General features: G+C 39.7%; 1 protein-coding gene across 7 annotated transcripts in view; it reads left to right on the top strand.

Annotated features, from left to right (window-relative positions):
• The window catches only part of zgc:172282 (leucine-rich repeat and fibronectin type III domain-containing protein 1-like protein), a 199,315-nt gene that overhangs the window by 73,657 nt on the left and 97,673 nt on the right, over positions 1-27,985 (top strand). The window lies entirely within an intron of this gene.

The raw sequence follows: 27,985 nt of genomic DNA on the forward strand, positions 1-27,985 counted from the left end.
TCAGCTGTTTATGAGTAAAGTACAGCAATTTGATGTCAGAAGTGTTTGACCAGGTCAGGCCAAATTTAAACCTTTATAAACCAGCTGGGTTTGACAGATTGTAGACAGTGGAGATTTTGTCAGTGAGCCTGTCAGAGCACAGCACAGCTTAACCCCGTACACCAGTGGGAACAAAGGTCCAAAACAACAAAATATTCCATCTACTGAGACCAACATGAGCTATCAATCAATGGGAAGAGTTATAAAGAGAAAGTGCAGACCTGCAATGATCCACTGTACATTTATTCATCGAGATATAAATCGAGTGGACATTGTCTCCTCCACAACTGTCATTTGTCAGGTTGCGCACACTGCCTTTTCATTCAGATAAGCACTGTAGGGTATATTGATACTACAAAACAGAAAACTTCAACCCCAGATGATCTGTTACCTCTTCAGCTTCTACTGCTTTTGATTTATTTCAGGAGCACAGAAAGTTAGGAGCTTTTTTATTGGGATTTCTTTCTATTGGAAGTGTCATCAATTTGGGACTACTGGCAGCTACCCAAAAAGCAGTCATAAAGACAAGTCAGGCAATCATTTAAAGCCGTAACACTTTTCCAAACATTTTCTGGCAGTGTAGGTGAGCAATTTTTCCCAATAGTATTTCCTGTTATTGTTTTATATCCATCCTTTTTAATGGTTGGATGCATTGTATTTGCACCATTTGAAGTCCTTATTTCTTAGCAACTTGGTCACCAACACACATTTGCTGTATGTGGTTATTAAGGTGTTTGCATATAAAGTTAACACAACTGCTGCCACAAGTTCAAAAGCACTCTTAAAAAAAGATAAAGCTATTCCAAGACCATTCCTTATTTGACCTTATACTTTAACAAAGTGCAAGTGCTACTTTACATTTTTCTCAGTTTTACACAGTCAACTAGCTATAAGTTGGTACCATGAATAAGAGCCGTTTATTCACTAGAAGACTCAACAATTTTCTTGTTAATATACTTTTATTGAATGCAGCACTCTCAGAGTGGTCCTTTGGGTCATAACTGTAATAATTGTTTAACATGAAAGCCAGTAAGGACCCACAGTATATAGATTAAAGTATGTTTCTTCCAATGCTAATGTAAATCTGTCACACTGTACAAAAAAAGACACAAACTATCTGTCCCAATGTGAGTGTGTGTGAGGTCGAGCTGTATGTACGCTGAACAACAGTAGTCACATGAGGTCCAATGATGTGTAATTCCACTACAGACACTTTCTCCAGCCAACCTTACGTATTAACTGGCTTAAAAACCATTTTAGAAGTGGCTTGAAAAATGGTTTCATTTCAGAGGTTTCAGAACAATTTGTACCGCTATCCTGTTTTCCTCTTGCTTGCAGCCTTCCCTTCCCTGTTTTATTTTCTACCAGCACCCAGGAGAAACATATGACATGAGCAATTTATTAGAGTGAACTAAATGGCAAAACGAAAATCCATGATATTTTATATTTTATGATGTTTGTATTAACATAGCCGGGAAACAAAAATAGCAACTCATCTAACACTCCTGAATTCAACTTCAGAGGAGGCCGTTCTGAAAATCAAGTTCACTTTGTCAAGAGTTTACAACGAGACATTGAGTCAGACAACAGACTTCTTATTTGCCTAATAATTTCTAAGATTATCCAAGATTTCTCCTTTGAACTATCTGGTATCTGTCACAATAACAAGTTAATTTATATATCGTTATCCCCTTGTAAAATCTTCATAAATTACAAATCTGAATCAAATAAAGTATGCAGCGTGCTATCTGAGAAGTTTTAGCTTATCTAAGATTAGTTATCTCAGAAATCGAAGGGGATTGATGTGAGAGAATCGGATATTTGAAGTTTACTTATCTATATAGATCTAAAGATGCACAAGTTTGCAAAGCCTAGAAAGACTGGAATAGGTCACACTGATTTGTGTGTGTGTGTGTGTGTGTGTGTGTGTGTGTGTGTGTGTGTGTGTGTGTGTGTGTGTGTGTGTTTTCCGTAATTGCAATGTGATTTTAAGTGCAGTATATGTGTGGTCATTGGTAAATGTACAGCATTCACTATTTGTTTGTGGGTTCTCAATTTACTTGTGTGTTGCCAAGTTGCAATGGTTGTAAATATGTTGGACAGAAACATCCTTCCTACATACATAGATACATGCATACACATACAGTACATAAACACAGAGGGATGCTATGTTTATTGCACCTTATTTTCTTAAATCAAGGATAGAAAAGTAAAGTACTCAATGTATTAATGCAAGTGTTGCTCAGTTAATTTACTAAGTTGACATCTTGCCTGTGAGAAACAATGCATATCCACTTGTTCTGAGTCATTGCTATCTAATATGGGATCATGCACACAATGCCTCTCATTATCAAGGTGGGCTAAGTGTAGGGGCTGCAGTCGGTTGAATTTTGGAACTTTTGATCACAATGAATAGGCACTGTATTTCTGTGAAAATTCTGTCATCCAGGTAATTGGTCGAATAGCATGGTCAACTTAAATATGTCAAGAGAATATAGGTTTTCAACAAATATGATGTATTTTTTAAATCTGCTAACCTGTCCATACACCCAAACATAAGAGGAGCGATTTAGTATACATAGTCCTATACATCAAATTTGCAACTGAACACATTTGCAGCTTAGGTCTGTTCATTCACTGTAATATCCTCTAAAACTGGAAGAGCCTGGTAGTTGTGAGAGGAGAATGTAACTTCACAGTCTTCAAAAACAAGAAGTAAACTTACATTTTTAGACTAGTTGTAGGCGGCAGTGTATTGAGAAGCAGTGAACAAGGCATTTAATATTTTTCTGCAAGTCTGCCTAGTCAGCCTGTGCACTTTGGTAACATGCCAAATGTGATGCCTTTTTCCATTCACAAAACTGTAATTTTGTTTGTGAAAACATGCCAGATTCAATTTTGTTTGGAGTATGCAGCTGGTCTTAGGGTGCTGTCCATTCATGTGACTCTTACACCATCACTGTGTGACGTCAATTACTCACACAGGTCAAATCTTAATGAACACTGCACCAATCAGGAAAACTGATGAAGTTGTATCCGTGTACATCCTAAAAACTGCAAGATAGACTGCAAGACGTTTAATAATATGTGCCTTGTTTCGGATGTTCCATGTTTGTGGGGCCATGGTTTAGTATGGTTTAATCAAAGTGGGGAATATAAAACATCCAATAGCATTAAGTTGCTATTGGAGTTAGTTATCATGTTTTCTACAGACATGACAGTACCTGTATGGGTTTCAAAATGTCAACATAGAGTTGCTGTTGAATTCCCTCCCTTCCCAGTGTTAGCCATAAACCATAATGAGGAGAATCTTCCAGCTTTTCAACACACTGCAATGCATCAATAGATGATATTGCTCATTTATCATTGTTACTCTGTTACTTTGGGGACAAAATATACAAAAGTCATGTCTTTCAGCATTGCTAAATTCATATTATGATGCATTTAGGGGTGCCATATATTATTACTATTGATCTAAAAGCAATTTTGAACTAATGCAAATGTCAGAATAAGTCAAGATTAATGAGCACTCCACGAAAATCCTTGTAAAACTGATTTTACACAGCATAATCATGATTTAATTATGGTGTTTTCCCCACCATAATTAAATACCATGTTTGCCAGTGAATCATTTATTTGTGCAGGAAAATGTGCATCTCTAGTTACTGTTTTTGCCATTTCAAGGACGTTGCTTATCTCACCTTGTTATTCACAAAGCTCAAAACCCATCTTAGTATGTTATCCAAACTCTTGATCTAGGACTAGGCAACTGGAGTTATTTTAATCTGCAAATCATAAAGCACAGTAAACACAGCAAACTGATTGCTGTGTCTCAATGCATCTTATCTGTGCTGTATCACCCTATTTTCAATGGTTGAATCTCAATGATCTGTTGGGAAACTTACACAAATGTATTCACGAGTAGGTTTGTGGGAATGCATGCAGAAATGCATTTGGAACTGTGGGTATGTATATCTGTGCTATCTGTACATACACAAATTAAAAATGTCTGGCTATTATATTAAGCAAGGCTTTGGCTATGTTGTTAATCAATTTCTGTCAACACAATGCTGTTGGTCTGATAATCAAAAGCACAAACTTGTAACTTTGGCAGCCTAAGAAAAATAGCTCAGAACAGAGCTGTCAAACCATTTTCATCTTCTGTCAGAGTATTTGTGTATACCGTAAATATGTGTTTATCACTTCTTATAATAATATTGGGCTCCGTTGTCATTAGGGTATCAGGGATAAGACATATGCTGGTTGCATTATATCCTCTACACATGAAAAGTGTTGAGTATTGTAGCAATGCAACAATATAAAGTGCTTTGTCATCAGAACAACTGTCACTATTTCGAAGCACATAGTTACAATTACAAACCCAACTGTCAAAAATCATGTCTATTTTTTTTCTTTGTTGCCATAACCATGATCTTTCCGTAGCCTTGACCATAGTGTAGTTGCCACATGCAAATGTCAGATATTGTAGAAAGTGGGATTAAAAAAAACAACCTTGTCATTCAACAAGGGTTTGCAGAATCATCAAATCCTAAATTTACAGGGTTGGAAGAGGCTAGTAATGGAGAGAAAAAAAAAATCATAATTAAAAAATGTAAGGAAGGATTCACAGAAAAGGCAGACGTTGACAGTTCCAATAAGTAAGACAACTAATAAGACAACTAAAAAGAGGGACATAGTTAGTTAACAGTGAAGCAAACTGAGCTTGTCCAGTGAACAGAAATGTCTTTGATATACTATTTCAAATTTACTAATATGGCCCCGGTGCCTAAACGACCGGCACTGTTTTAAAAGTATCGCTTTAGCTAATGACCTCAGCATCACAAGAATTAGAGGAGAGTGACTAGGCAAGGTGTGATTTTTTCTTTTTTTTTTTGTTTGTTTTGTTTTCCTCAAGACCGCAGAGGGTGGGAGAGGGTTTTTGTTCTTGTTCAATTGTATTTGTCTGTTCTGTATGTTCAAAAATCTAAAAACAATAAAAAGTTGATCTAAAAAAAAAAAAAAAGTATCGCTTTAGCACCGAACGATACCCAACCCTAATAAGGAGGTAGGTTGGGGTAGTGAATGGGTCGAACAAACTTTTATTTGAAAATAAAAGTCAATGGCAATTTTTTATTTATTTTTTACTTTATGGAACAAACGGAACAAACAAAACTACATCACGTACTGCGTCACATGTGTAACCAGAAGTTAACATAACAAAATGTAACCCAAACCACAATCTTTCTTTAAACTTACCTATTAGAGCCTGGATCGGGCCGAATTTTTCCGTCCGAACCCGGCCCAAGCCCGACAGAGCCGTGACCGAACCCGGTCCGAGCCCGTCAGGCATTATGATATTTATGTCCGAGCCCGACAAGCGCACGTTAATAAGCTGTTTAATTTAAAATGTTCAATGCGTTAACTTTTCCTGCTTGTTTCGATTCCGACCGTGATCAGAAAACCAGGGGAGACTCGTTACCTCCAGGGTCAACGTTATATAACGTCGGGGTTAAAATCCCGTTTCTGGTGAGCAGATGAATGAACTTGGTTTTCAGTCTGGGGTTTATCTCGGACACCACACACACTGTGTACAAAACATAAACTTATTCCACCAACTCTGCTCCAGTCGCATCTACACGTCTGCTTCCTCTTTTCTCTATCTCTCTTCTGCCCACTTTACACACACACACGCACCATTTTACAACAAATGCCTTATCACGCTGATGTGACCGAGCCCAACCCGAACCCGACCATCATTTCTAAATATCTGTCCGAACCCGGCCCGGCCCGTCGGGTCCCGTCCGGAACCGTCGGGCTCGGGTCGGGTATCCATGCCATATTACCTATGTAGTTTTGTTGCCTAAATGTAACCAAACTGCGACCGCAACCATTACGTTTAGATATGAGGACAAAAAACGCTCCTCTGGGTCATATTTCCTGCCACTGCTAGGGGCGCTAATTTATGAAACAAGAGGGTAGTAATAAACGGCCTACACCATCGTATGGTTTGGAAGACATTGTATGGTTTTGACTTAAAGCTCCTATGACATGCTGCTTTTTGGATGCTTTTATATAGGCCTTAGTGGTCCCCTAATACTGTATCTGAAGTCTCTTTCCCGAAATTCAGCCATAGTGCAGAATTACAGCTACTAGAGCCAGTCCCACAATGAGCTTTACTTAGGATGTGTCATTTCTGTGTCTGTAGCTTTAAATGCTATTGAGGAGGAGAGAGGGGGGGCAAGGTGGAGGGTGGGGGTGTGGCCTCGACCAACTGCCATGCTTCGCTCGTTTGCAAGCCATGATGTCTCTCTCTTTCTCATGGGCGGGCCAAATTCTCTGGCCGTCATATAGGGAAGATTCTAAATTGGCCCATCTGAGCTTTCATTTTCTCAAAGGCAGAGCAGGATACCCAGGGCTCGGTTTACACCTATTGCCATTTCTAGCCACTGGGGGACCATAGGCAGGCTAGGAGAACTCATATTAATGTTAAAAAACCTCATGCCATGGGACCTTTGAAAAAAACATTATATTTCCTCTTTATTTGGGTCAATACATATACAAAACAAACAAACATCCCAACTCCCAGAGTGGGCAGATAAACACTAACTGAAATGGCTACAGACAAATGCACTGAACTAACTAAATCACTAAATAATTCTCTTAATGAGGCTGTACGGACTTGAGTAAAGGAAGCTTGCAGTTGGCTTGGCAGATGAGCCAAATCTTTAGGCAGATCAATCAAAGTAAACTCATGTCCATCAGTCCCCACCAGCATAATTCCTGTCCAAGTGTTGGGGAATGTCCATTGCAGCCCCAGATTCAGCACCCTGGACAGCGGTTGTGACAACTGGAGTTCCAGAATGGAGGATAATGGACAAAACACTGTCTAATAACATCATTGTAATAAAAAGGGGGATAAGTGACTTAGGAAACAGGAGGTGAAGGGGTTAGACCCACCTATATAGCTTGGGGCAGGAGACTGAATGAACATGACATTTAGTTACAGAATAAATAAATACAGCTTTATTTTCAGAAACCAGGGTCTGCATTGCTATTATATAATACATGCACTAAACTGTCCTGCATGATAGCAAGAGAGTTTACCTGCTCATTTCTCTTCCTGCTGTGTGTTTATTTTGCTGTATCACCCAAAGCCTGTTTCACACAATTCTCTCTAGGGCTGTGGGAACAAATTCCGAAAGTCAAATATAATTTGAATAGTAAAAAAATCATTACTATTCGGTGATTTTTTTTTTATTTATTTTTTTTATAAATAGGTTGGCTAACGTTAGCTAATCTCCCTCTTCTCTTGTCACGTCTGATGAACAATAAGATACGAGAGTGAGAAACACAAGGCATTGTGTGCTAACGTTACGTACCGAGTAACTTTAGTAGAGTGACAGGCTGCGGCTGGAAATCGGAAGATTGAAGGGAAATAGTTTTAACATGACTTTAAAATCGACATCTACTGAGCCAAAATGCTTATGTTATCAATAGTTAGCTTGTTCTTGTTTCCTAACTGGGTTGTGAGTTATAGGAGCTTAGCTGGGAGCTTCATGGAGACAGCTAAAGATTATGTTAGCTGCCCTACAGCTGTAAGAGTTAGCTTTGACTTCATATATTACCTTCTAACAGCTGTATTCTCAGTAATGTGACAATCTGCAAGAAACAGGTTGCTTTTTAATCACTAAAATAGTAGTGACAGCACCGTTTGGCTTAGTTATTAATGCAGTTAGCATTGTGGCTAACACTATGTTACTTAGTTTAAGACAAATCGTTTCGGCTGTGCTTTCTAACATGATGTCATTGTGCTAACTGAGCAACGTTAGCCTTTACAACAGAACTGCTTCAATACATTTGTTAGATAATGTTCCATTACAGAGTTCTCTGTTGATTTGTGTTTGTCGCTGTGTCCGTGGTGGAAAATAATGTAAACAGAGAGCGGTGTGCCAGAAATGCAATGCGCCATGACGTAGATCCCCTTCAAGGCCAGGCTGATGTTGGAAGTCCCTCTAGTGGAAAGAATGTGTAACAACAACCACATGCTTATAGTGGCATTGACAATGCATAAGCCTGAGTAGTGTAGTACATATTTATAGCAGGCTGCATATGAGCATTAAATATTCAAATATTATTCAAATATTAAAAAAAATAACAAATGGAATTCAAATAGTATTATAAAGGAAGACTGACAGCTCTAATTATCTCTATCGAGATCATGCCTGCCTATCCCACTGAGCTGTGACCTTCACACAATGGCATCTCAAGGCGTTTCATGCCTTTTGCCTTTGTACATTCTCTAGGTGTGGATATACAGCATGCCAGCACATATCATGTAAAAGGTAAATAACTTAATAGATTTCCTGCCCAGAGACCGAAGATAAATAAAGAATCTAAATATTCTATTCAAGCTGAGAACCATGACAGCCATGTAATTCCCTAAGCTGCCTCTGAAAGCCATCGCATTCATATTTCTTCATAGCAATAAAACCATATTACCATATGAAGGCCATAGGATAATATTATTATCAACCAGCTCACTGTGTGTGCCTTTCTAGTGGCAGCGATCAGTTTAAAGCACAGCCCAAAGCATGAGTACATGTGTATGTGTTTGAGAGAAAGGAAGATAGTGTGTGCATGTGTGTGTTGTATCTGTGACTGAGTGTGTGTGTGTGTGATCAGTTCCCTAAAGCGACAGCTGCACGCTGAGGTCCTGAATAGAGAAAGCTTCTCTGTGATGACTACCAAGTGGCACACACGTCTCTCCAACCCCTAATTTCTCCTCTCAGTTCTCTTACTTTCTCGTTCCTTTACCTTATCTTTTCCTTTATTCCCCTCTAGTGATCAGCTTCTTATTTCCCCATGTTCCTGTTAGCCTGTACTCTCCTACCCCTTCTCTCCTTTACTTATTTTCATCCTTAGTTCTACCTCTCTCATCCCCTTTTTTCTATACTATTACTCCCCAATCACCATAATCACAGAATCAGAACTGATTGCTTCTGCTCTCTCCAAAATGAGACATCTGTCACAGCTAAAACCTGTATAAAACTTTAAATAAGAGCAGGGGGCAAAAATAGTAAGGATGCCTATATTTAGTAGTGTTTCAGATTGGGAAGCGTTTGATGTCAGAACCCCATTAGCTACAGTCGTGAGTATTTGGAGAGATCTTGCTATATAGGCAAAGTGTGTGTGTGTGTGTGTGTGTGTGTGTGTGTGTGTGTGTGTGTGTGTGTGTGTGTGTGTGTGTGTGTGTGTGTGTGTGTGTGTGTGTGTGAGAGACAGAGATAGATGTAGGGAAGCAAGAGAGAAACCATGTATTGTGTGTTTCATGGTCCCTTGGCTTGTGAGCCTCAAGGCTACAGTATCAGAATCCTGCTTATGGAGGTTCAAGCACACATATAAAGGTGGAAACACCACATCGGACCACTGGGTTGTATTAATTGTCTTTCCCATTTCTTTGCCTTTATTATAATCGACATGCTAACGTCAGCTCTTTAGAGTTCATCATTTTTGTTCAAGGTTGCCTTGGCTGTGCTTGCTCCAGCATATCAAACAGAAGATGATCAAACAGCTGGTCTTATTCCCTTGACTGCCTTGGTTGCTCTCAGAGTGCAGTCAGGTTGATACTGTTGCTGTCTTTGTCACTAGTTTGCAGTTTCTCAATGCTATGATTACCTCTTTGCTACTTGTCCTTAGATTAAAGTCATTGGAATAAGAGGAGAAGCGATTGCAACCTATTTTTGGAAAATAGTAAATGAGGAAGTTTCACATTTTCGGCTTAAATGTCAGAAATTTGAGAAACAAAAAGTGAAAATATATTAAAAAAAAGCTTGTTACACTTGGCTGTGATGGTAAGAGAAGACTGGTGAAAACAGGTTTTTGCCTGCACTCTGAGCTTGTGGTCCCTGCTTCTGCTTCTTCTACTGCAAGCAAGGCAGGTATGTCTTGCTGCCACTCACAAAAAATGAGGAAAAGAAAATAGAGAAGGATGTCACAGGTGTACGTAACAACAGCCTTCCCAGTTTGAGTCTACAAAGAGGCCCTTGTTGCATGCACAGACATTGAAACATGAACTGATTCACATTTGAATTTGCCAACATTGCAGCATTTTCAAACAGTAATCCACGCCTTTTTTACCACTGGGCTAAATTACTGTCATGCACTGTATGCGAGGGTCAGTGGGTCCTCTGTCGCCTGTCTCCAGATGGTACAAAACACTGCCACGGGTCTTTTAACTGGAACATGTAAATACGACCACATTTCCCACATTTTCAGCCTCTCATGAACCATACATTCGAAAAGCTACGGAAAGTTAAGCACTGTAATTCGTATGATTTCGATGTTTTTTTTTTGCTGTGTGCAACACATTGACTCCTGCTGTATTAGAACGCAGCTGGCCGTGTTGGGAGGAGGTCGGGGAGGATGTGTGGGTGTTAAAACACAGGACTTTCAAGCCAGGGAGCGGAGTTAGCTTCCCGGGGAAAACAAAAGATTTTCACCCAGGAAATCCATGTTCCTTAGGAGTTTTATAATCCAAACCACGATCTTTATCCTAAACTTAACGAGTTATTTTGGTGCCTAAACTTAACTTTCGTCGCCGCATAATGCTCACTTTTTCTTGCCTAAATTTAACCGTAATCTCTGCCGAAACGACCGGCAGCTCGCGTTGCTCTGTACCCGGCTCACAGTCACCTATTTTCGGTTAACTGAACCATCAACTACCGCTTATACAACGGAGCACCAAGCGGAGCACTAAGCGGAGCACCAAGCAGAGCACCGTAGCCGGCGTTCCAGAGCTCTGTAGCAGCTAAACACATCTACTAACTGCCGCTAATACAACCGAGCTGTGACAGAGGACTGTAGCCGGCGGCAGGAAGCTCTGTAGTGGCTTAAACAGCTAGCAACTGCCGTTTGGTGTCACGGAGCTCTGTAGCCGATGTCACGTGACCAGCCGGCCGTCTTCTAGTTTTTGTATATCATACATTGTGGTGTGCATAACTTTTCGTATGAACCCGTTCATGAGAATGTGTTGCCATTTTAGCCTCACTCCACTGGCTGCATTTTAGAATCCACTTTAAAAATATTTTGTCTGCTTTTAAATCCCTCAATGGTCTTGCCCCACACTACATCTCTGATCTGCTACACCCTTATACACCTACCCGTTCCCTCAGGTCAGCTGATCAACTGCTCCTGAGTGTGCCCAAAACTAAGCGTGAGCTCAAAGGGGACTGTGCCTTCACTGTGGCAGCTCCTAAACTGTGGAATGATCTGCCTCTGCCCGTTAGATAGGCCTATTCACTCTCTGTTTATAAATATATTCTTAAAACCCACCTCTTCTCCTTGGCCTTTGACACCTGACGTTGACATTTTGATTTTATTGTTTTTATTTTATGGCCGTTATTTTTTCTCATGTTTTATTTCTCTTAATTTGTTTTATTTGTATTTTATGCCTTGTGTGAGTTATGTATTTTATGTCTTTCATGTATTATTCTGTACTCCACTCTGGTTGTTTTAAAGTGCTCTATAAATAACGTTTGATTGATTGATTGATTGATTGATTGAACATTTAGTCACCTAAAATGTGCACATTGTAATGGAAACATATCTAATAATAAAAATAATAATAATTTACAGATTTGGCAGACCCAAAGAGACAGACAGACAGAGGGTTCGAGCTAGACACAACAACGAACAAAGCTTTATGTTACACAGGTATAAAAATAGAATTATTGATGTGTGTTGCTGACAATTATATCATAAAGCACTGGTGAGAGTGAGATGGAGGCTGTTAGTTCTGTTCGAGGGACAGAAGACGTGAAGTTACTGAATCCCTCTATCGGAGCAGAAAAATGAGAAAGATGTATGGCCCCAATTAGACATGGGAATGATGAGAGAAATGTACAGTTTGTAATGTAGCGGGACTGATAGATGTATGTGATAAATATCACGTTGGACTAAAAGGATGAGAGAAAGCAAATAGATGATCGGTATCAGACAGAAGAGACCGAACAGCAGGGACATGTGTGTCAGTGTGTGTGTGTGTGTGTGTGTGTGTGTGTGCGCGCTGTTAGCATTACATTAAAAAGGAGGCTGTGATTGATGCACTGTGCTAGCAGCCACAATCACCAAATTATCTACTGTACTGACAGGGAGGATACAGAGAGGGACAGGGAGACAGAACACACGCTTCAACACAAAAGGAGACCGAGATTAATAGATTAAAAGAAACAGAATTGGAGAGAGAGTGTGAAACAGCAAGAAAGAGAAGTAAATAGGAGAGAACGAAGGAGTCATGTAACAAAAGAGCCATTAGCAAATGTCTGTTTCTTTCCCGTTTAGAACTGTGTGTGTGTGTGTGTGTGTGTGTGTGTGTGTGTGTGTGTGTGTGTGTGTGTGTGTGTGTGTGTGTGTGTGTCTCGGATTCCAGCGGTGTATCAGTTCAACATTGGAGATTAGGGTTTGTCTGGGCAACTGTATGTATCAGCACCAGTGTGTAACTATGTGGATGTGCGTATGTGTTTGTGCCATTGTGTGTATTTGCAGAGCAGCCAACTTTGGTCGCCTAGTTGGGGAGACATGTTGATGACGTAGAGGATGCACAGAGATGGACTAAAACTGTGACCGTCTAATCAACAACATAATAACATTGACTTTGATATGACTGTGTACCACTATGAGCCACTAAACATTGCCAACACCACCGCCACCAGCATCACATGCAGTCACAAATACAAATGTAACTAGAAGGGCACTCAGAGAGTGCAGACCTCTGCCAAGGCATGCCCTATCTCACAATGTTAATGCAGTGTGAATTTTCCCAGTCAGGAACTCATTTTTCGGATTATTGTGACACCACATGAATGCAGCACAAACGCCCTATGTCGCAATGCTAACAAAAGTAAAAAATTATTTGTGTATCTGTCCCGGGATTCTGACCCGCTACAAAAATTAATGGGTTCTTTCCTGGCCCATGTGACACCCTTCCAACAAGTTTCAGGAACATCGGGCCAGTAGCTTTTCCTAATCCTACAGACAGACAAACAAACCAACAAACAAACAAACAAACGGACAAACCAAACCGAAAATATACTGTAACCTCCTTGGCTCCTAGGTTTTTAACAGGAGGAACGTACCAACAGACCTGACAGCTGTCTTGAGAGTCCTTCTAATGAAAAATTAGATGATCTATGCTGTTTATTCAGATCGCTTGCCAAAATCTTTGTGTTTCTGGCTGACAGCATAACACACTAGTGCATGTCTTCCCTCAAATTTGACTGGAAAACACTGCCAACAAGGGGTGCATATGGCTGTGAAATGATCAACTTTTCAAAGCCAATTTTCTTTGTTTGCATTGCTTTCTGGTACGTGTATAGTGTTTTTTCTTTGGGGGCTCCTTTTTCTTCACGTTGTCCTTGAGGCTTGCTCTTGTATGTGCGCCATGTGCACAGAGATGTTTAACTTTAGCATTTCTTCATTTGAGCACCTTATGAAAAGCATTGTGCAGTCATGCTCAAGTATCTCTGCAGTTTATTAAAGCAGAAGGTACGATTTAATGGGCTACAGCTCACTGCCAATTAAAAATCTGCCAAACTAATTATGTAGTAACTATTAAACCATTGTGTTATACAGTAGATATCTATATTCAATCTTTTCATACCAACGCACAGCAGAGACAGACAGAACTGTTTTAAACCCATGCGCTAGGTTGGATAATGCCTGCTGACCCATTCCCACCAACCTGAAACATGGATTTATATGTCTATACTAGGACTGTCAAACGATTCATTTTTTTAATCGCGATTAATCGCTGAATTTCTATAGTTCGCATACTTTATCACATGATTAAAATTCTATTATTTTGCAACAGTTTTTAAGTACATATTAACAATCGAAAGCAATGTTTACCAGTGTATCTTGATTGGGAATCAAATGAATGCAAAGAAAGTTACTTTATGAACTTGATTTTAAGATTTGTAATTATTTATTTACTGTAAACAAAAGAAAAATGTGTGAATCTGTCATTATTGCACAATTCTTCCAAGTACCTAACTAAAAAACTAAAAATACCTATCCTTACCAGAGTCAATATAGTGTTTAGTAACTCCTAAATAATGTTGATTACTCACTGACGTCCAGTGATCACCGGTTAATGAGACAGCGTTTGCAGCACTTTGCAGCTGTTCCAGTGTGGCTGCTTTCTCCGTGTGGTACAGGCTGTGTATGTGTGAAAACTACTGTCCCCCTCGACGGCAACGAGACAGGTCAACCGTAGTACGTCTTTAAGACCCGAGTCCTCTACGATGCTGACAGGTCTGCAGTTAGTTGCCACCCGTTTCGCAAGAGCTGTAGTAATTTTTTGGGATTTGGTTTCATCCACAGGTCGGCAAGTAGCACTCTCCAAAATAGTGCTTTGCCTGAGTTGGTAGCATGCTAGTGGGTAGCATCACGTTAACTGTACTACAATGCAAGCTCCTTAGGGGGTAGCTCAAACTTGATGTACTTTGGTGATATTTTAATTCGGCTTTACACAATGTGCATATGGCTTTCGACTTGTCTACGAGCCGTCCGGGAGTTTTGGAAAATAAAAAGCGCCATTCAGGATTTCATTGCTGTTGTCTTTCTCCATCATGCCTGCAGCCTGCAGCAGCAGGATGTGTTACGAGGAAGTGGCAGCTTGATGATAAGTAACAGTGCTGCAAAGTAGAGATGCATCGATTACAACTTTCTTGGCCGATTCCGATTTCCGATTTTCTTTGAGTTAGGCCAGCCGATACCGATTTTAGCGGATTCCGATTTCATTTTTTCTAACCACTTTACAGCACACACAAATATTTATTTTCTATCTTTTCTTTAATAGAAAATGTTACGTTTTGCATAGAACATAGAATTAAATAGATAATTGTTCGCTATAAAATACAACTATATCAATTACTATCTAAACTGCAATGTTATGGAAGAACCATTTCCTTATTTTCACATCCAATATCCAACTAAAAAATGTGATATATTTAGCAAACTAAACTTCTGTATGTATGAAAACAGGGAAAACAGGTAATGGCAATAAAATAATATATAAATAACAAATAAAAATTAAAGCTGCAAGCAGCGATGGATGGGCCCTCGTGCCTCTGCGTGTGTCGGGGTTACTGGCGGACGCCGCTCCTTGCGATTGTGCATTTGCGCGGCACTCAGACACTGCAAATCGTCACCAATGAAAAGGGAACTCCCTGCCTCACTACCTCACACAAGACTCTGTCATACAGTTCATTAGCTGTGAAAAGGGGCGTGGCTTAAACATAGGGGGCGGGCCAAACCTTCACCAATGAAGAAGGAAGTCTCTGCTGAGTTCAATGACACCTCACACAAGGGTCTACCTTAAAAGGTTCAAAAGTTATGAAAGGGGGCGTGGCTTAAGCATAGGGGGCGGGCCAAACCATCACCAATGAAGAAAGAACTCTCTGCTGAGTTCAATGACACCTCACACAAGACTCTACCTTAAACGGTTCAAATGTTATGAAAGGGGGCGTGGCCTGAGTACGTGGGCGTGGTTAAATTATAGGGGGCGGCTCAGTATCACGTGTCGACCACACATTATAAGTTTCATGTAAATCGGATGATTTTTGTCATATAAGGCGCATTTCCTGTTGCCAGCGGGGGGTGCTAGGACCAAAAGTAAATATTGGCCTGTAGATGTCCTCAGACCTGGACCCTTGTCACTCGTGGGAAATTTTGGGCAGATACGACAACGTACACTCAAGTTACAACAATTTCTTTGTAAAAGCAAATTAACTCCCCAAGGTCCTCAGCTCTCTGTCTTGACTCGTTCTGTTTGGAGACCGTGAACCCAATGTCCGTAAGCCTCATTGTGGAGAACGGTGCTGCATTTCTTTTATGTTTTTCTGTGCTAGCATGTTGTACGAGGTCCGCATGGTGTGCACGTATTTCACACTTACATACTCTGCAGAGTGCTTTTGAGTCGTCCCCCACGACGGGTTGAATCCATTCTTTTACTCCTTTCTCTTTCTCCCAGTCTTTGTTATATTTCTTCCCGTATTTCGCCCACTTTGTCCCGGGCATTTGTTCCTCCAAAAACTCTCCTACAGTCCAGTCACCATCAGTCGCAACTCGCGCGTATTTTCATTTAAACTTCACTCACTGACGTTTTCCTAAACAGAAAAAACAGATTGCCCTGCTCTGCCTCTGATTGGCTAGTACTCGTTGTCATCTGGGTCAGAGCAAATCAGAAGCAGGATGTGGGTGGGAAAAAACTCTGCTGTCTCCTGTGTGTATGGGGAAAGGGGAGGGACAGAGGGAACAGGCAAGACAAACTCCTACGTTTAAATAACATGACAACTTATTATGGAGCTGGGAACAAGCCCAAATAAGCAACTACACTTTAGAAACAAGCCCAAAAGAAACGCGACCCGCGACTACCAATATTTGTAAGCGACTTTACAGAAAAACAAGCCCAAAGTCGCTTATAATAAGCGGACTTGGCAACACTGTTGAGCGGCAGTGTGCCGCTGCTACATGCATACAGCAGAAACCCTGCATGTGCATGTGTGGTGTTGCACGATGTCAATCATGCGGCGCCCGAGTGCATTTGACCGGCATAAAATCGGCATATGTCAGACTGACCTGAGGTCGCTGGTCATGGCTGATGACGTGAAAATCGGCCAATTCCGGTCACCGGCCGGTCAATCGGTGCATCTCTACTGCAAAGGGTCAAAATAGTAGCCTGTTAGGCACGACGCAAAGCCGAGTGAAGTGTAAAATAAATTAATTAATGCCAGCATGCGATTAATGTGATTAAAAAAAATTAATCGCATCGCGTCAGCCCTTAATCCCATCGCAATTAACGCTGACAGCCCTAGCCTATACACAGGTGTATACAATGAAACAAAGTCAGTGTGGTTGTGGCAGAGTCTGGAGATTAAAAGCAGAAGGCCAGGTAAGGTTGAGTGAAAATATTTGAGAGAGGCATGATTACTTTTCTATTCTCACTTTCAAATGAAAACCGTTGAAGGTTCTATAAAACTGCAAACTGAGTTTAGAATATGTTTAATTCTCCTTATATAACTCAACTTGTGTAACACATTTAAGATCATTTCTGAATTATCAAATCCTTTTCAGAGAATAAGAAAGTATTTGAATAAGGAGGCAAAGAGAGATTATACAACACTGTTTTGGAGGTTATAGCTGAGGGAGCCGCTGCCCTGGCAAGAAGAACTAGCACACACTTTTCCCATTGATTCAAAAGGTGAACAGCACACCTCATAGGCTATAAAAATACTGATCCCCACAGAGAAAGTGTCTGCTCTACCGTCCTCCTACAAGGGAAGGTCAGGGCCAGCGACAGAACAGCACTACTGGAGCCGAGGAGGATTTGGTTTCTTGTTTGAGGACATGTTGGCAGGGCAGATCCTTGCTGGCTTAGGGGTTTGTACGCCTGTACGCCAGCTGTAGACTGGTCTAAGTGTGTGGTGTCTGAACGTGGAACAGATTGTCTATCAGAAAGATCAAAAGAGGCTTATCAAAGATTTATGGTGGGTTTCTTCAGGATCACAGAGAACTTTAGTTTGACCTGCCTCAATGTCTGGCTGTTGACAATACAGAATGACATAAAAAGGCCACTCATAGTACTATAAAGGCAAACAGAAGTGTCTTTATATTTGGTGAAAAGTATCCAAATATCTCATATAACTAGTTTGATCAAGCTTTCTCCCAATTGTCTGCACTAATGTCCAAATAGAAGTAAGAAAGCGCGCTAGTTCATTTCAAAAGTACTTGGAGTGGTCGATAACATGCATCTTTCAAAGGTGGCTGCATTTAAATTAAAATATTTGAATTGGAGAACCAAATGGACAAAATACTCATACTAACAGAGCCAGCGGTGCAGAACCTATAAAAGTACAAAACAACTGTCAAACCATGTTTGGCTAACACAACCAAACCTATTTTTGTCAAACTACTACTGTATTTTCAAGGTTGAGAACGAATTTCATGCTAAGTAATTAGCTTGTGTTGTTAGATAAATTACTTAGTTTGTAGTTTGTTTTTTATATTTATTTTTTGCCTACAGTGCAATACTAGTGAACAGGCTAATTTACCATGTACAGAGTATGCAGAATAAAAGTAAGGCTTGGCTAGTGCTATACTGTCATCTATTGCACTAATTCACTGCAGACAGTTTTGCTGTGGTCCTGATGTTGCTGAACTCCTCCCACATTTGACTTTAATCCCATTAATTGTCCAAGATTGCTTTAAACGGCCTGCTGCTCAGTTCCCACAGGTATGATTTTTGGCATGATGAAAAAACACAAAATGCTTTCTCCCATGTTGCAAGGGACTCTGGAGATAGTCTAGATGCACGTTGGGGGTTTCCCTAAATTATGGTAGTTAAAAATAGATGAATGGTTGTATTTATTTCATTACAATTATATTTAATTGGCCCATAAAACTTCTCCCTCTCACACTTTTGAAAAGCTGTGCAATATGTTTCTTTTATGATAATACTAGGACACTGCAATGTGTATCTTGAACAAAAATAAACTGTGGACGACAACACTGTTACTGCACTCTTTATGCAACCCAAGCACAGTCTCTCTCTCTTTCTCTAAATCTCCCTCTCCCCCACACTCACCCTCTCTGACGGCAACACTCCAGATTCATTACTTGCGAGATCTCCAGACCAATCTTGCACTTTCGCACAGCCCCCATACACACACTGTCACTACACCCCCACAACCATAACACACACACTCTCTTCTCACCTCCTCACTGTTACCATCCGTGTCATTGGCTGTTGCTAAGTTACAGGCCCCCACCAAGTTTTTTTGCGGCCAATACAAGCTTTGCCATCACCACTGGTTTTGACAGATACCCCATTCTGTAGGAGCCCTTTGTTTCTGCTTTAGCTCCATCTCTTTTTATTGCTGTGCCTTGCCATGGTCACCACCTGTCCATTCACTTTGTTTCACGCCTTTTAATGCTTTGATTTTTTGTTTTTTGATCCCAATCTCACTCCCCCTTTACCTTTTTTATCCTCCCTCAAGTCAAGGAATATAACATAATGAGGTATAATTATTGAGGAAGTGAGAAACAACAGAGTAGATCAGGTGTAGTCTTTCTTCGGTGACAGTTGACATACTGTTAATGTGAAAACCAAAACTGTACAGAGTTGTTTCACCATTAATCACTAGAGTATTATAAAGAGATTAAGCTGCAGAATGGGTTGGTACACTTATAGGTACTTGTGCAAACACACACAAGTATGCACTCACTTACACTAACAAATAGCCAGTCTAATTCAAGCAAACTTTGTGTGTACGAGTGTGTATGCATAGTATGTTTGTGTGTGTGTGTGTGTGTGTGTGTGTGTGTGTGTGTGTGTGTGTATACGCAGCAGATGGATGATGTTGCTTTCAAGCTCGTTAATAACCCAGTGTTCTCGCTAGGGTAGACTCACCAGAAAGAGATGGAGCACACACAGACATATAAATGCAGCTATTCTCACTTATGTACAGCAAGAAGCAAGTCCTTAAAGACACACACTTCTACGGTACATGGTAAAAACAGGATCGCATGTAACCCACATCTGTCCATGTATGCAATGTACACATATGAGTTTCAGCATGAACACAGCTGCAGGTGCATATTTAAAGACGCAAATATGATAAACATTCTGTAAGAACATGTGCACAACACGTTCCTACTCTTGCACAGATAGAGTAAATTATACACAGAAGACACTCTGCAGTGGTTCTGCAAGAAAGCTGACAGGGTGATCCATCTCCATTGTGAGGTGCAGTGTACTCTGGCAAAGGAGGGTGGACAAAGCATAGGTAAGGGGCCAGAGACACACACCGACACACACACACACACACACACACACACACACACACACACATGCAGACATGGATGAATTCCTGGTACTGAGTGAAAAGATCACATCAGAGTATTTTTATTTCCAATTCGAATTTAAGGAATGATAGTGGATACAGGTAATATATCAACTAAAAGCATTCACATTCCTGTACCATCTCAGTAGTGTTTGCAAGAATAACAACACTAATAGGTCTAAAAATTACAGCATAATATTACAGTTTACAGGTTGTGTTGTCTTCTCTGGGATCTTACACACAGTATACAATTTTTATGTAACTAGAGGTCTGCTTTAGTAGAAGTAAGCCTTGCTGATTGTGAGATCAAAGGTTGCCAGTTGGAGTAAAATGTATTACCAGAGGCCATTGCAGTAAATTAGATTCTTTTGAAATTCATGAAGATGTAACATCACATAGCCAGGACTTGGGTGGAGGCAATACGGGCTGCCATTGTAAAAGTAACATTCAATGGACAATTAAGGAAGAAAATGAAATTACATTTGCTTGCTCAGAGGTTACACTCATACCTTACCTTGTTAAGCCAGAGGTAGCAAACCTTGGAGGCAGGTTATCATTTAAAAAAATGATCCCCATAATCCCATCCCTCTGGGGTATTAGCAGAGCATGTGGGTGACTTGAGACTGTTTTTCACAGGAGTAAGTTGTTTCTGGAAATGTTTTTGACTATTTAGACTTATTGAGGTAAACTCTATGAAGCAATTTAAATAAGTCCAAGCTAAGCCTATTACTGGAGTATTTCTTCATGTCTTTAAACAATCACAAACTCATCAATTGTCTTCCATCATCTTGTCACTCCCTGAATCATTCTTCCTCACTTACTGCTTCTTTCTTCACTATTTCTTTTCTCCTTTCTACTGACTCACGTCTTCTGTCTTGTACCGTTATCTGTGATTGGTTGCTAATTGCTTCAGGTGGGGCTGTAATAAACCCACTTTTTTAAGTTGTCTCAGTTTTAATTTATTAATCTGTGTCTGACCACTGCTACATTCTGCTTGCTTTAATGTGAACACTGTAAACATTGCTGCTGTCTTTTGTTTTCCGTTATCCTGTAAATGCATTATGTATGCAATAAAATAAAGGAGCTTTAGCTGGATTTAGGATTTCTAATAATCATTGTTCTTTCTGACTTAAGAGCACAGACTTAATCAGAAGAAAGTTAACTGTACTAAAAAGGAGACTCAAGCTCTCTGCTTCTTCAAACATGGTAAACACAGCTGCTTTGCCTTTGCCTGCTTTGCCTTTTTTCCCTTAGAAAATGGACGTGTTGGGTGTTTTTGCAGTATGTGTTGCTTACTGCTTTCTTCAGAACCTTTTAGTATTACTGAAGCAAAAAAACTTGAAACTACACCACTGTTTTCATTCCCTTCAAAGCAATAGTACCTATAACTGTGTTTGAAGAGCTTTGTGTATCTCTTGCATTTTCTTCCCATAACTAATTACGATTCTCTTGAGGAGAGTACATTCAAATCCAAGCATTTTCAACATGCATAGCAATGTAGCATTCCAGACTGCTACAATATCTACCCTAAACACATTGAAAAATACTCTGCCTGAGAGAAGCTGACTGATTCACAAATGCAAAGCGGAGATCATACTGTCAAGCAAAACAAAGAGACTGTCAGTGTGTGTTTGTGCCTTACTTTGTGAAAACATAAAACATAAACATTTGTCACTGCTGTAGACATCCCCAATGTTCTGGCAGCTTTTACAGTCACTTGTAGAAAATGAATATCAATGCAGAGCTCTTCAGTGCAAATACTGAAAAATGACACTGGGTGGGTTTTACCTGTTATTTCCTACTTAAAGAAACATTATGTTATGTTTGGCAAATGCAACGTGTGGTCTGATTTACCAGCTATGTTTAACGGTGCTCTTCTGTTTTCCTCTATCCCGCAAACATAAGAGCTTTGTCAAGACTGACTCGCTCGTCATTCTTTGTGATTGTTTTCTTAATTGAAATCAAAAAGATGTATGGTTTAATATAGTTTAATGAACTGCAATTCTACGCTGATTAAGCTAAAGGGGCTGAAGTGGCACAGCCTGCTTATCCTCAGTCCTGTTCTTTTAAAACCATTGCCACCCTCTCAGCACCACCCTTTCCCCAATAGTAAGTTTCCTATTTCTCAGCCAGAAGTGGGCAGTTTCCCATGTGGGTACCAACTTGATTAAAAGTATTGCTGATTAACGGGCTGTAACAAAGTTTGTCAGTATGTTCCACTTGTGTTTGCCTAAATGAGTCCAAGACAAGTCAAGTTAGGGCTGGGCAGTCGACTTATCAACTTTTTAAGGTATATCAATATATTTGAAATAACGGGATATGGAATAGGACAATACCGTTCATATCAAAATAGTTTCATGTTGCGTTACATACCGTTTTTAACGCAAAGCCGCCCCAGTGTTTGCATCTCTCCTTTCTCACACTCTCCGCGTAACCCCGCCCCACTCTCCCTCCACATCATATCCAAGTCCTCTTCCATGACCTAGCTTAAACTGTGATTTAGTAATATTTTTTCTGCAGTACACTATTCAGAATACAATGCATTATGAGGGTGAAGACAGTCAGTCTTTAGAGATTTAGTTGGGACAGAACTATCAAGCTCTACCCTGCACTAAAGATGTCTCACAGTTAGCACAGTTAGCATTACATTGCCATTCAAATCATTGCCAACAACTCTAATGGCTCGACCTAACTGGTAACAAAAGCAGACAGCTTGGATCTGTTTTCTCCTGTGTTATTAACTCTCCATAGCTGAACGAGCACAGTAGTAAGTAATGTTGGGTGACTGATTGCTATCATCCTCACTGAATTACACAGAAAAACCCATACATCCATAATTGAATTGCCTCAGAAATACACATAGTCTGGATGTGTGGGAATCAAGTAAGGTGTGTGTAAATGTATGAAATAGAATACTTATTATACTGTAGATTTACGCTGTACACATGGAAGCAGGATGAGTGGATAAACCAAGTGAGGGATGTGCACAATTAAAATCACCATTGGAACCAATTTCTAACATTAAAGATACAATAAACCCTGTAAAAAGTTTGTGAGAAAGGGTGAGGGATGGATGATGGGGGGGAAAGCAGAAAGTGAGCATGGAGTGTGAGAATGGACAAAGATTGAGAGTGGAAGCCTGAGAGATAGGTGATCATGAGAAAATAAATGGAGAGAAAATGAAAGCAGAAGTTGTGAAGGGCGTGATTAGGAATGAGATTTTGAACGGACACTGTACTAGTGGTTTATAAATAAAGGTTTAAGGCAGCTAGGAGGGATGTATGATAGAAAGAGAGAGGGAACATGATTTGGGGTGAAAGAAAATGCATTGATTACATAGAATGATGGACAGCTTGGGCATATCATAGAAGGTGAAGGAGGATCAAGTGACAAATAATGACAAGGGAAACTGCTCGCAAATTACTTACATTTTTTGTATAACATGATGATTAAAATCAACATGATGTATTCACATGGGTATAAAAATAGGTATGATGAAGTAAGTAAATAGTGAAGAGAAAATGCATGCAGTATGAGGAAACAACAGGTTAATAATGTGGTGTATGAAGGGAATGGGGATGGGGAGGTATGGTGGGGGGGTAACAATCAAGAGTAATGGGGATAAATATATTGAATGACAAAGAAAGGTTGAGAGGGAGTAAACAGAAAGGCTGATAAAAGAACAGAAGTGTCTGTGTGTATGTAATCATTGTTTCTGCTCTATGTTTCACAGTGTGGGAAGATGGAGAACATGAAGTATCAAATTACAGCACATCTATTTTTAGCAGGCTCATAAGATTGCATGCCGTCACATGTATTTGTATATATTTGGCTCACTTTATTGTATAATAAACAGGGAAATCTAAGATAAAGAGAGAAAAGTGTGGCATAAAGTGTGAGTATCAAGGGAAGAGCAGAATGGAGGAGTAGTACTTTGCACAGGCCTCAATACGAGTTTGATGTTATTGATTAGCCTGGTAGTCAAACTGGGCAGGCTAATACACTGCTGCCCACTGATACACACACATATCACACCATGAGGTTTGAGTCGTGTCTGTAGTGTTGAAAAGTGGAAATGGTTCCATAGTTGGTTGCTTGGTTAAACCAAGAAAGGTAGTATTTGATCCTCGATGACAATCTAAGCACTGTCACACTAAATGCTTGCTCTTGGGGGAATTAGTGGAGTTGTTGGGTCTTTGTAAATTATAGTGTGGTATACCTACTCTATCTGTAAAGTGTCTTGAGATAACTCTTGTTATGATTTGATACTATAAATAAAATTGAATTGAATTTGAGTCCCTCACTGTTTTATAGCAGATGGCATAAACTGCAAAGAGGTGGCCCTTTCTATCTGTGTAATGAAATTGAAACAAAATGTATGTAAGTGAAATTAATCAGAAGCCATATTCAATTAGTGTACATGTTTGAATTGCACCTTCATTTCATAGACAGTAAAGAAAACCCTGTTTATTAATAAAGTTGATAAAAACACACACATGACAATCGATACATAAGACGGTCATAGACTATTATCAAGTCTGTACTTTTGGTGTATGTAAATTGTTCAATGCAACAGGTGTTGACTGGAACGCAAGGTGATGAACTTCAACAATTGAATGGGTTCAACAATGAAAGCAAGTGAAATAATTCAAAATGCATTATCCCTGTGATTACCTGTTCTTGCTCATTTGCCTAGGATGTGCATTACAAGAAATAGAAAAGATTTTGTGATCTTAGGATTTAGAAAAAAAATCTTTAGGGTGAAAATGCCAGGTTTAATAAAAGTTGAGTAATGCTCACTCATGCTATCCATGATTTGGCTCTGTATAGTGGCTGCCCAACAAGCTAAAGTACCTTTATTTTTGTCAAAATGATGCATTCGCTAACCACATTTGCGATTCTAAATGACACTGTAGAACAATCAACAAAGTACATATACATAAGAATGTATCCTAGTATTCAACAATGTGGTCTAGGAATGTGTGTCTTGATATATTTTTAAATTGACTAATTGAATTATTGTTAAGGTTACATTCAATTAGATGTAGGCCTAGCTGTGCCACTATTGTCAAACTGGGAGTCTATTTAAGCCTTAAAGCAACAATATGTAACTTTTATCTGCAGCTGTAGTTCCAATGAGACAATTTGTAGGGGGCCGAAGCGGGAAAAGTTACATAGTGTTGCTTTAAAGCTTTAGTGCGTAGTTTCTGTCGCCCCCCATAAGGAATTCTAAGTAATGACAACAAAATTGTTGGCACGTCCACATGATACAAGCCTTCCGTGATCGCGCACAGCCCCCACCCCTCCTCCACACAGTTGCTAGTAGGGGTGGGAAAAATAATCGATTCTTAGATGCATCGCGATTCTCTGTAGAACGATTCGATTATCGATTCTGATAAGTTAATAATCAATTATTTATTGTATTTAAGTTTTTTTTTTTTTTTTTTTTGTGTTGATTTTTATTTAAAAGTTACTGTCTCCAGACAAGTACAAATCAGAAAACCGAGTGACTGAAAGAGGATGGGATAATGGACAACAACTTAGAGTTTAGGCAGAAAAAAACACACAAAAATGGCCAAAAGGAAAAACATTTTTTTGTATATATACACATGATCTAATAAGACATACATAAAATAATTAGGTAAAACACATATAGGCTGTTCATCTACTTTATCACATTACATCTGACCACCTCATGTTTCATGTTCTAAGAAGCCAATTCTCCACCTTTAAACATGACTGAGCCTCTGACATGGAAGATTACTGGGAGAGAAGGGGACTTTCACAAGCATGTTTAAGACTTAAGCATGGAACGACTACCAAACAAAAACCTCAGTAGACAAAACATTTCATTAAAACTTGTGTGTGACAAATATTGTATATGTCAAAATCTAAGCTTTGTCTAGCTGCTTTGTCTAGGAAGTGATTAGCAAACTCTGAGTAGCAAACTCAGATTTATATGTATATTTTTTTAAATCACGCATGGAAATGTACATTAAAAAATTGTTGCATCGAGATGCATCGATAATCGGTTTAGAATCAAATCATTGGCCTCTGAATCGGAATTGAATCGTGAGGTGCCAAGAGATTCCCACCCCTAGTTGCTAGTAGCCAAGGAGGACACGGAGGATTAAAAAAAACATGACGGACTCTTCAGAAGAGGTAATTATCTTCACTCGAGTTTCTGCGTGTGGAAGTCGCCGGACGCCACAATCTTCTGTACATAGCCATACTGAGAAAAACAGAGAGTTTTGTGAAGCTCATAGTCTTAATTGTAGCAACTAATTTGGCAATGACTTGAATGTAACGGACGTTCATTAAAGCAGCCATATTATGCTCATTTTCAGGTTCATAATTGTATTTTAAGGTTGTACCAGAATAGGTTTACATGGTTTAATTTTCAAAAAACACCATATTTTTGTTGTACTGCACCACTCTCTCTCACTGCTGCAGATCCTCTTTTCAGCTGGTCTCTGTTTTAGCTACAGAGTGAGACCTCTTTTCTTCTTCTTCTTCTGTACTATCTTTGATTGCACTGCACATGCCCAGTAGCTCAGATGTAGATCATGTCAGCTAGCTAGCTCCATAGACAGTAAAAGAAAGGCTGTTTCTACAACTTCGGTCAGTTACAAGGCAGGATTAGCTGGGAGACTTCTAAATGAGGGCGCAAATGTAAGTAGTTCTTTTGTAGATTATGGTGAACTTGTGTGTGTTGTAGCAGTGCTTTGCTACTGAGAACGAGGTAGCATGCTAGCGTTAGCATGCTAGCGTTAGCATTAGCGTTAGCATGCTAACGCTACGAGCTAATGGTTGCGGTTAGCCTGCTCGTTTCGGCTTGTGACGTCACAAGCCGTGCCGATTTTGAACAGCTCACCCAGAGACTGAAGGCAGGACACAATCAGAAACCGTATCTCACTCTAAACAGCATGGATGGATTTTTTTCAAAGTTTGTATGTGTGTGGAAGCACCAGAGACACAACATAACACCCCAAATCCCAGAAAAAGTGATTTTTTCATAATATGGGCACTTTAATATCATAAAGTTACGCACTAAAGCTTTAATAGGGAGGCATAAATTATATATTATTAACCATATTTTTTTTTATCATTTATGATCCTCTAATAGTGTCTTGAGATAACTCTCATGATTTGATACTATAAATAAAATTGAATTGAATTAATAGTTGTGGATTTACTTTAGAGTTGTGCGCCGATTCTGTTCTAACACACCATGTGATCGCAGACAGAAGTGAGCATCTATGAATTGTAAATGTGAGGTATCAGGTCAACTTTTGCCACACCTGTTGGAAAGACTTAGACAGGTGTTGCTGGAAACAGATACTGAATGAGGAAATGATGGCCCTGAGGGGGTTACAGTGGTGTAAACTGGAAAGAGAAAAATCGGTCTGACAATTTGTTATGGAACTGTGTTAAATTGTGTGTGTGTTTCCCCCGAGCCCTGAGAGTGTCATCATGCCCATCACTGTTCATTTGCACTCCATATACTAAAAAATAGTCCAGAATACTGAGATATAACAAATCAGTTTGAAGTGGGTGTGCTTTATCATTCAGCATACAAGCTGTTGTGGTTGAGAGATGCAAATGAGACTGTTACAGATAATAACCTCTACTTTTTTGACACTGCACTCCTATATTACATCTTGCCAAATTATCAAACAGGTACAGGTGAGGAAAAATCCCTGTGTGCCTCAGGAAAATACCAGCTCGCCATGCAGCCAAACAATGATAGAGCCCATTATGAACTCACAGTATTGTGCATTTTAGTATATCTCCTTAGCAGTGAGCAGTGCTATGAACAACTTCTCACTCTCATCTCTCTATCCTGACTGTATTGTAACGTTTAAAAAAGGAGGATGTAAAAGAGAGTATTGTGCTCAAAAGCAGTTGGGATGTGGAATCACATGTTTACGTCCACTGTGTAAGCAGAAATCACACAATTATACAGTATGTACCTACACATATATTCTGCTAGTGGTTTTGGTCTATTTTGTTGTTTTAAAGGTCCAATGTGTAGGAATTTCTCC

Source organism: Sander lucioperca, chromosome 5 (genome assembly GCF_008315115.2).
Source record: "Sander lucioperca isolate FBNREF2018 chromosome 5, SLUC_FBN_1.2, whole genome shotgun sequence".
Taxonomy (NCBI): domain Eukaryota; kingdom Metazoa; phylum Chordata; class Actinopteri; order Perciformes; family Percidae; genus Sander; species Sander lucioperca.